The sequence below is a fragment of the Tupaia chinensis genome, unplaced genomic scaffold (assembly GCF_000334495.1).
Source record: "Tupaia chinensis unplaced genomic scaffold, TupChi_1.0 Scaffold143936_1, whole genome shotgun sequence".
In the NCBI taxonomy this organism is placed as follows: domain Eukaryota; kingdom Metazoa; phylum Chordata; class Mammalia; order Scandentia; family Tupaiidae; genus Tupaia; species Tupaia belangeri.
In genome coordinates, this window is record NW_006203787.1 from 95850 (window position 1) to 107108 (window position 11259).

At 40.3% G+C, this 11259-nt stretch overlaps 1 long non-coding RNA gene across 1 annotated transcript in view; it reads left to right on the forward strand.

Moving 5' to 3' along the window:
- LOC102490176 (uncharacterized) overlaps positions 1 to 10089 on the forward strand; it is a 102966-nt gene extending 92877 nt beyond the window's left edge. The window contains exons 2-4 of the long non-coding RNA XR_337021.1: positions 8979 to 9041; positions 9730 to 9838; positions 10007 to 10089. This is a non-coding gene — a long non-coding RNA (uncharacterized LOC102490176). The remainder of the gene's footprint in view (positions 1 to 8978; positions 9042 to 9729; positions 9839 to 10006) is intronic.
- Positions 10090 to 11259: the final 1170 nt, after the last annotated feature.

Genomic DNA, 11259 nt, shown 5'->3' on the forward strand with positions numbered 1-11259 from the left:
GGAGACAGAGAGTGAGAAAGGGAAAGTGAGAAAGCAAGCCACCAGGCCTGGGACTCGAACTGTTGTTGATTATGTGGGGAGTCCAGCACCTTAACCACCATGCCACCTGCCAGCCCCCATTCTTTCACTTTTAATCTATACATTTACTTTTTTATATTTAAAATATTATAGACAGGCACCCCAACAGGGGCTCCACACAATCCAGCCCCCAATCCCCACTGGCTGGGTCACAGACAGGTGTGTGTGTGTACACCCAACATGTTCAAGAAGGTCCCAAGACTCAAACCTGTGACCTTTTCCATGTGGGTTCAGTTGCATTAATGCTCTGCTACCACCTGGCTCCAGCTGAGTCTTGCTTTTTAATGCAGTCTGACAGCCATGCTTTTCAAACTGTTTTAATGATAAAAAGCATGTGTAGGTGTATAGGCTGAGAGGAGGAGGGAGATGGGGGGAGGCAGACAGAAAGCACCCTGAACAGGGTCTTAACACACTTCCATACATCCCCTTCCCCTGCACCGCCAGCTCCTCAGGATCGTGGGCATCTATGTGCACACCCAGCACGTCTTTTAGGCCAACACAGGATCCAAAGTACAGCTGCTCTATGGCTTCCAGCACTGCAGGGGGCCAGTGTTCCCACTGCACCACGGGGGCTGTGCCGGCCCCTTCTCCTTAATTACAGTGGACATCTGTTTCTATTCAACGCAGTCATCTATATGGTTGAGATTATATCAGACATATGGATTTTTAAAAATTAGTTTCATTCGCTCTTTGTTCCTTTTTCTTTTACCATCTTTGTATGGATTGAGTACTTTCTTTTTTCATAGCTTTTTAATTATACACATTCAATCTCTGTATATCTTCACAACTTGTAAAAATTAATTTTCCTAGCATGAAAGCACTCTGTATTAGTCCAGTGAAAAAATAATATCAGGGAACCAGCAGTTAGCGTAATGGCTATGTCGCTGGACTCCCAGGTAGTCAACTGTGGTTTGCGTCCCAGACCCGGTGGCTTAAAACTCACGCCGGGCGCGTGTGCGTGCGTTCCCAAAATCCCAAGAGGAGAACGGAGGAGAAGAGATTGCGGCGTGACCATCCCCCCTGGGGGGTGATTTCTCGCTTTCTGTCTCTATGTCTCTCTCTGTCTGTCTGGCAAGCACGCGCCCTAGAGAGAAAACCTCTCCAAAAAAAAAATAATAATAATATCATCATACATGGTATCCTCAACAGATAATCACCCATTTTTGTGTCCCTTAAAAATTTTTGCTTTTCCCCCTTGGTTCTTTTCTTCTTGCCCTCCCCCCACTTTTACATTCTACTTTATCTACACTGTCATTCTATTTTCTTAAATACGTAGTTTTTAATTAGCTTATCTTTAATTTATGATAATCTATCTTCACATTACACCACTTCATGAATAATGTAAGAACTTTTAAAACAATGTATGTATATTTTCTTACTTTATCCATGATTGCTAATTATGCTCACTTAGAGATCATTCAAATGCTGTTCCTTATTATTATTATTTTTGTTTTTCCCCTTTGTGGTCATTCTGGACAATCATTGATGCTGGATTTCCAAGGTCACCAATTTTTTTTTCTAGTACAGTGTCTAATTTGCTATTATTCCAAGTACATGCTTTTACATGAACTTATTGTACTTTTCATATAGAATATGGTTTTTATTGCTTTTTATTTTGTTCACATTTTTCTTTAGGTACCTGAGTATATTCATAAAGGTTATTTTACATTGTCTGTATATTCCATAATCCTGGTGATATGTACAGCTTTCTATTTATTGGTTTTTCTATTTGCTACAAGTTTTATTTCCCTTCATTCTCACATGTATAATCATCATTATTAGGTGCTGCTCATGGTGACATTTATATTGTTAAATGCTGAATTTTGTGCTCTTCCCTCAAAAATGCTTGTACTTTGTTATGGTGGAAACTAAGTTCCTTGCTGGTCAGCTGAATCGTCTCAAAACTTGCTTTTGATTGTTTTTACAGCATATTTAGGGTTACTTTAGTTCTAGGTCTCAGCTAGGTTGACCTCTAGGAAGGGACTTTCAATAGTGATCTGAGAGGTCAGAGTCCTCTTTTTCCTTCTTTGAGGATCACCATTTTGCTTTACCTTTGCTCTGCTGTCTCCATTACTTGGTACATTTCCTCCCCCCCCTTTTTTTTTTACTGTTGTGCCCCTCTTCATAGATTTCTATAGTTCAAAGATATGTGTGTTAATTCATCACGGCTGGAGATAGACGTCTGGCAGCTCTTTTCCAAGAGAGATAGTGGGTAGTGAGCCTTCCAACATCTACTTGCTTTTCACAAGGAAAACATTGCTTTACAGAGCAGAAAATACTTCTTATCCCAAAGTGTGCCCCACCTTTGTCAAATCAAAAGATTTCAAAGTCTTCAACCATTATTTTTCTTCATGAGAAACAGAGGTTATTCTCTGTGATTCATAGCACTTACGGAGGAAAACCATTGAATGGTATGTATGCCCCATTAGTTATTACCATGTAACAAGCCACCCTAAAACGTTAGTGACTTCAAACAGCAACCATTTATTTTGTTCTGAGTAGATGGATTGGTTAATCAATCCAGCTGGTCTGAGTGAGCCTGCTGGGGCTGGCTCTCTCATTGGCATGTGGTTGACTGATGAGTTGCCAGTGTTCTCTTGCTGCTCTGGGTGGACTCTCTTTGGGATCTTAGGTTTCATTTGGGACAACTGGGTTGAAAAGGTCCTATTGCATATGTTCCATTCTTGCCTCCATGTCATGACAATTTTCAATGCAAACAAGTGGAATTGTTTAACTTTTCAGGAATGGGTACCCATGTACTGCATTATTTTGGCAAGTCTGATATTGATATCTAGGGTTTGAGAAACAGACACCCCTCCACCCTCCATCTTTTGATGACATGGCCAAAGATATAAATATAAATAGCAGTGGAAAATAGGGGTCATTTTTAAGATTCATCTACTTTTACCATAGATATAACCTTTATGTAAAATAATTTTAGTTTTGGAAACTAATTGGACTCAAAAAGATTACAGGAATCTGAAGTGTTCTCTCCTAAGCTTCACCAACCACAATGACTCACCACACAATATGGGCAAGGAGAACACTGGGGAATCTATTAATCAACCATCTACATCTGACTTCTTAGCTCTGCCCACGGTTGTCTTCATCCCTTCGCTATGTTTTTTCCTTTTTTCCCAATTTTGCAAATGTGTCATAACTTATGATCTAGCAAAAACCATTTCAGGAAACCTATCATAATGCCTTGCAGAAACTGTTTTCACAACACCTTCTACTACCACCCTGTTGACATTCATTTTATCTTACCTATCATTTGAGCTACTTGTTTAATCATGACTCCTATACCATTTAGTCCTTGTAGCCGAAATTGTGTTCTTTTTTGCTCAGTGTGCCCTTGCAGATTAATTCACAACCCTTTACGTAATATTTGCACCAGTAAATAAGCTGAGTGAAAAACAAATTAATGCATACATTACTGCCTGCGGTTGCTTTTCTAATGCACAGAAAGAATGGCCTGAATTCTGATTTTAATCAATACTATAAATACCAACAGATACTATTTGTTATCTGCTGTGCCCAAATACTATTTCTAGCAATTTTCATATGGTAACTTAAGAAAAAAAACTAGTCATTATCCGTTGTTGCCTCTCTCTGAACTTCAATTATATTACACATGTTCAGCAAGTATCTGCTTTTCTGCCTAGTAACATTTGGGCAGAAGAGAGAAGAGAATTTTGAAAACAGAGATGAAGGTCAGCTCAGTGGTGTAGCAGTCCTATGTTACTCAAGAGAAACTGGATCCCATGTGGGGAATGCGGTTTGAATCCTCACCCTGGTTGGCCTGAAACACATCAGGCATTCATGTGATGCCCGGATCCAATGGGCAAGAGGGCTGGATGAAGAGAACCACATGAGCAGAACCTATGGAGGATTCTCTCTTTCTTTCTCTTTCTCTTTTTTACCCACTCACTCACTCACTCTCAGAATGCACATACACTCTATCATAAATAAGGGGGAAAAGTAAAGAGATGTAGTTCTACTATCCTACTGCAAACTCTCAAATATCATTTTTCCTGAGACTCTTTATCTATCAAATACAAGTTTGCCAATATTTAACTCCTAACAAAACAATCAATTTTCAAATCACAGAAGTGTTATCAGTATTAGATGATTAAAAGGTTTTAAAAACACCTAGTGATGTGTTTGCTACGTAGACTATCAATACAGGGTCTTCTATCCAATTTTTCATTTGTTCAAGACCTACTTGGCATTTGCAAACACAGTGACACAATCTCTGAATATAATGATTCCACAACTTAAGAAATGCTGACTTTCAAATTTTGAGATTTGCAAATGGGATTGCCAATCTGCCAAGATTTGCACGAAATGCTGCAACAGAGCCATTATAAGTTAACTCTCTCTCTTTTGTTTCAGGCTTCATTTTTAGATGTTTCATAACCAACTCCTTTGGAAAGAAAAAATATATCTAGCCCATCAGCATTTTTCAAGCACATTAGGATCTGAATGGTTGAATGACAGCATCTCCTAGAGGAGAGATTTCCTACTCACAGAACCTGAGATGAGAACCATGCCCCAGTTTTACTAATGAGGAAAAGGAGTGCCAGTGTCTTTCTGAGGCTGGGAATCTTATGGAAATGCTGAGTGGGATGCAACCCATTCATCAGTTCTTGAAGTCAAGGCTTTGTTTTTTTCTTTTCTATCCTCCACCATCCGATTCACATTACAGGTGTGTGTGTGTGTGTGCGTGCAAGCACAAACACGTGTGTAGTAGATTCTTGGAAACCGAGAAAAAACTTTTTTTAAAATAATTACTTACTTAGTTCCATTCATTATTATTATTTTTTAATTTGGCCAGAGAGAGGGAAAGGGAAAGTGAGAAAGCAAGCCCCCAGGTCCAGGACCCAAACCACAGTCAGCCATGTTGGAATCCAGCGCTCTTCACCATAATACCACCTGCCAGCCCCAAAAATCTTTTCTTAAAGGTAGGAATTTACTACATGGACTTTGCATTAGAAAGCTCCCAAAATGTGTTTAACTTACTTTATGAAGAAGCTAATGCTCTGTCAGTAATTCCCTACCTTTATTTTGCAAACAAAGATGACCTAGTCTTTTAAAAATTCCTATGTCCAGAAATGCCTCGTTCTGATTTAATTTATCTGAAATAGAGCCCATCAGGATTTTCAGAAAGTTCTCTGGTGGGATCACATGGCGATGCGCTGAAAAATGTGATATACTGCAAGGCATTCTCACATGGCCAGGTTTCTGGTTCAAATCCAAAGACCTTCTTGAGCACACCAGCCCCAAACTTGCCCATGATCTGAGGCTCAGTGAAAGCTAGGAATGGATTGTAGAATAAAGACTCCAACGGGGTGTGGAGAAAATCCTGTCTTTTTCTCTCTCACTTGCTCATGGAAGAAAGAAAACTTAAAAAGTTCTCAGCAGATGGTGTAATGGTTAGGTTGGACTCCCATGTAGTCAAGTGTGGTTTGAGTCCCAAACTCAGTGGCTTAAAACTCATGCTGGGTGTGTGCGTGCGTTTCCAAAATTCCAAAAGGAGAATGAAGGAGAAGGGATTGCAATCTCCAGTGAGCAACACACGCCCTATAGCAAAAATCTCTCCAAAACACATTTTAAAAAAAGGTCCTCAGGTTATCTTAATGAGTAGGCAAATTAAGAAACAATGCCCTATCCCAGTGGTTAATGGTACATGGGTTAATAGCACAACAGAATCACTGGGGAAGCTCTAAAAAATGTGGATGTCCAGAGAACACCCAGATACCTTGAATAAGAATGGGAAGGGGTAAACCAGCACGTGCTGCCTGGGTTGAGAACCACCGCTGGGAGCAGTCCGTGATGCGACGACTGTGATGCGCATTAGGCACCAAGTGATCCATCACTCAGACTTCTCATCTTTGTTTTACACATGGAATTAGCCAAATTAATTCCTGTTCTATCATACCTTTCCTAAGATGAATATTGTTTCAGTGATCAGAGAATTGTCTCTAGTGTTTGACATATTTGCTTTCATAATATTTTGAGAACTAATAGTCTGCTGTGAGCAAATATGAGTATCAGTCCATGGGAGTCAATTTTGTCTCAGAATTGGTCCCAGGAAATTCACACCTTCGTGAGCATCGAGGCCCTTCTCCTTTTCCTGGCAATTTTAATACTATGGATACGTTACACTGTAGGGACTTTTTAACTGTGCAGTTGTTTATAGGTAAACCTATATCCTTAATGCTCACCAATCTCTAATACCTGCTAATTCCCAGGCACGTTCCTGATATTATTGCCATTTTTCTGAAGCTTACTCATGCCTGAATATTAGCAAAGTTTCTGGGAAACTTTGTCTCCTTGTGACACGTTGATATTTACCCGCCCCTAAAGTATTGGGTTGTTGGAAAAGTCATGACACGCTTTTGCATAGAAACAGAAAAATTCATCATGACTTTCCCGACAATCCAACAGAACTGTCATCATTTTGCTCAGTGTATTTCTTCTTCGAGCAGCAATGGAAACTTTGGTCTGGAGTTACTGAGGAATTTGACTTGATAATTACACTAGTCTTAGTACTTGAGGTGGTTATGCATTTTCTTACATGGACTTTGCTAGGATCATTTTATTACTCAGTCTTCACTGGCCCTCTTCTAAATATGTTTCAGAACAGGATCCTCAGACAGCTGGATTGGAAATGAGACTTTGCTAGATGTGAAATCAAATTCACAATCCTTCTGTGGTTTTGGTGCGAGAGCTCCATCTGTAAACAGATCAGCCCTACTGTCTCAGCATATGTCCTGGGGACTACATTCTCCCAATAACTAGAACTAAGACTCCAAATCCAGTTTTCTTTATCATTGCTGTTATTCACCCAAATACAAGCAGCTAAACCTTGGGAAGCTAAAAGGAGTGTGGAGAGATATTCATAATAAAGAGCAAAATGGCATCCTGGTCGTAATTAAGTGGCACTGCATATTCTGGTTGGTATTAGCCCAGAGTTAAAGGGCATTTAGTTTTGCCCGTTGTTCTCTGTAAGCCACCTTAGGTCCCTTCATTGTCTGCAGAGTATTTGAGTGTCAGATACTGACCTCCCTACCAGTAACTCACCGAAGTGCCAACCACAGCCAGATGCAGTGGGCAGTACTAATGCAGTACCCTGCAATGCTAATGGCACGGGAAGGTCCCAAGTTTGCACCCCGAGTTCTCTCCCCTTGCATGCGGGGCACCCACACATGTGCCTGTGACCCAGACTGGCTGAAGCTTGGGGTGAATAGCAGTGTGCAGACTCTGTTGGGAGTGTCTTTCTCTCTCAGGAGAGAAATAAACAAGCAAATTTTACATCAACAACAATTTGCTAAACAAGGGGCTTTGTACATTCAAAAAGCTCTGGAGGTAGAAATAAAATAGCTTCATTGTTAAGCTAAAAGTGGGGCAAGATATGGGTCTTCTCATTCTAGATTTGAGAATATATATGTACGCGCATGCACGTGGCCCCTGCCCTGGATGGGGAAGAAATGATTCACTCACTGTTTCTTTGCCTTTTACAGAGAACAATGCAAAGGCCCATCCAACCCCCAGGGATTACTCTTTTCCCTTTCTAAACGGGAGCAGATTGTAAATGCCAGTTTCTTTCTTTCTTTCTTTCTTTTTTTTGAAGAGATTATTGCTATAGGGCATGTGCACTTGCCAGAGAGACAAAAAGTGAGAAATCACCCCCCAAGAGTGATGGCCACACCGCAGTCCCTTCTCCTCCATTCTCCTCTCAGGATTTTGGGCATGCACACACACACATCTGGCATGAGTTTTAAGCTACTGGGTCTAGGACTTGAATCGCTGTTGATTACGTGGGAGTCCAGGAACATAACCATTATGCCATCTACTGGTCCCAGTCACTCCCTTCTGAACCATACTGTTACCAAAAACAGTATTACACTGAACTTTTTATAATTATCATTCCAGAAATATTTTACAAGTTAAGTAAAATTTATGTTTTCCACCATGTTCACAGCATTGCAAGTGAATTTCAAAGGTCTGAATCAGAAACTCCTAACAATCTCCTCCGAAATGAGAAGATCCAGATTTTAAGTCAGCATGGAACATGAAATGTTCAGTTTTTTTTTAAATGATCAACGGTTATAAAATTATCCTAATTGCTAAAAATATTATAGTTTTTTCTGAAGCCTCATCATCCATTCCAGTTTACTGACAATCATAGCATATCTGCTGAGCTCATCACAACACATACTCTTCTTCCTTTCTTATAAACCCACTGTTCCTACTGTCTATTGCTATGTAAAAATTCACCGAGAAGACTCAGTGTCTTAAAACAATGTCTATTATTTCACTCTCTCTCTCAGTTTCTGGGCCAGGAATGCTGCCCTAAATCTACGTGACACTGACTGAGGTCCAGTGATAGAATCCGGCTGGTGGATGGACTGAACAGAGGACTGAAAGTGTCCTCGCTCATATGTCTGGCATCTTTGTAGGGACGGCTGGAAGTCTGGCTCCACTGTGGCTGTCTAATGGGACACCTGCAAGGGACCACTCTAACATGGGGTCTTGGAGAAGTCGGACTTCCTGACGATGGTTCAGGGCTCCTGGAGACAGGGTTCTCAGACACAAGAAGTGGATACTGCTAGTTTCTTACAACTGAGGCTGAAAGCCACCCCAGTATTGCTCTGGCTATAATAACGTTGCCACGTAGTCACAAAAACCAAGCAGAGGAGATAGAGACCCTAGACACTGATGGAAGATGTGTCATAGAACTTTATGTTTTCCTTAATCCATTACAGACATAATAATATTGATAACTCACTTACGATCCTACTTGTTTGCATATACTTTCATTCCAAAAATAAAATGAAAGCAAACCTGAAAATAGTCAAATTTAACATAGTGCATTAGTCTCTTTCTTTTTAAAGGATTGATCGTTGCATCTAGATCTGGACCTAACGATATCTGAAATGGAGATTTGAGAATAAGAAGTAAGTAGATTCTGGAGACTTATAGATGGTATCCAGTGACTGGTATATGGAAAGTACAGACTGAAAAACAACTCAGTTATCTTTGACGCCTTGGTTCACTGAAAATAAATTTAGACTCTTTCACTTAGAATAAAAAGGATCCCTAATTTTTTTTATCTACTGACAATTGAAACTGATACATATTCCCCATTTTTCCACATGCTTACTTCCCATGCAGTTGGTCTTGATGCTTAAATGCCAGGGAAAAGAAGCTCGCCATGCATGTGTTCCATTTTTAGGCTAGGCTGTGTGTTACGCACAGTATTTATATAACTGATTTAATCCTCAAAGCTAGTTTTCGAGTGAGGCCCTATAATATTCAATTTATAGATGACATGACTGAGGTTCAAAAATGTTTATACATACGCACATGTACATATATGCACACATATACATGTATATATGCACACACAAAGGTATATGTACGCACAGATATTATGTGTAATATGTTATATTTTATGTTTGTAATACACTCGCAACATGTAGAAACAGTATACTCTGTGTGTTAATAATGTGTATAGTATGCAGACATTTGCATTATACATATATTATGCATGTAGTATACATATATTTTATAAATACCGATTATGATGCACTGTCTTTTCCGGAGGGCATTTTCCAGGCCATTTACCGTTTTCCTGTTCCTTAGACTAGGAATTCATGCCAGTCTTTAACCCGTGGATACACTGCCTTACTTGGTAGAGCACAGCATGCCAAAATAGCCTTTAAATTATGACAGATTCTCATGCACATTGCAGGTAAGCTTTCTGTTCATGCCTTTTTTAAAAGCACAACCCAAATTGAATGATTATTAATTACTGCCAGCAGTTTTTGCTGTGCATACAGCAGTGTCTCTCCAGTCTGGAGTTGCACAGATCATTCTTTGCCACTCCAAAGTCTGAGTTCCAACACTCGCTTTTCTTCAGATGATCATGCACACAGAGCTGGCAGCTGAGAAAAACAGACGATCACCACGTGACTGGGCAGGGCAGGACAGTGCTGGCACGAGGCACAGGTCTGGTTTTCAATCATCTTAATAGCACCCTACCGAGCCAGAGCACAAAGAACCTGATTGGTATTTGTCTGATTCTGATTAGAGATATTTGTGCGAGACCCTCGTTTGCATTGTTCTTAGAGAGGAGTGGCTTGCTTAGAAGGAGGGGGTGCTTTTATATATTAGGCAAGAATGTCAGGCTGTACCCTACTTCAAGAACAACACTGGCCCCACAATTTCCCAAGGATTAAGTCCACACTCTCTTATTGACATCCTAAGTACTCGACCTGCACCAGTCTCCACCTCCTTCCCTCTGCAGCACCCTGAGCTGCAGCTGAACTAATTGAACCTTCTCGGCTATGTTAGTGCAGGATGATTTTGCAGGCTTTTCTCTGCCGGTGTTTCAATTGTTTGAGGAACCTGGAAATTTTCCCAGGAAGCCCATGATATCAAGTAGGTGGAAAGATAACTCAGGTCAGTGTTGACGCAAATAAGAGGAAACTTCAAAATATTCATGGAAAAATGGATATAAGTACAAGTTTGCTTAGGTGCAAAACACAAGGAAAGAAGGAAGGAGGGAGGAAGAGGAGGAAGGTAAGAAAGGGAAAGGAGTGAGAGGAGGGAAAGGAGGGAAGGGAGGAAGGAAGTTCATGCATAGTTTTACATAACATGCATTTCCATGAATTTTTTGAAGATCCTGTGTATTCTGGGTAGGCGAGATCAGCCCCAGACCCTAAAGTGATGGATAGAAATATAAATGGGGCCAGCAGATGGCATAATGGCTCAATTATTGGACTCCCAAGTAGTCAAATGCAGTTTGAGTCCCAGACCTGGTGGCTTAAAACTCATGCCAAGTGTGTGTGTGTGTGTGTGTGTGCCCAAAATCCTAAGAGGATAATGGAAGAGAAGAAACTGTGATGTGACCATACCCCCTGGGGGGTGATTTCTTGCTTTCTGTCTCTGTCTCCCTCTGGTGAACACACACACTCTATAGCAAAAAGTCTCTCTACCAAAAAAAAAAAAAAATCAGAAAAGAAAAGAAAAGAAATACAAATGGTCCACAAATTGCAGTGGTTCAACACAATTTTTCAAGTGCACGACGGTGCAAAAGCAACTCACAACTGGTAGAAACCATACTTGCAATTGAATTTTTCATTTTCGGTGCAATATTCAATAAACTACATG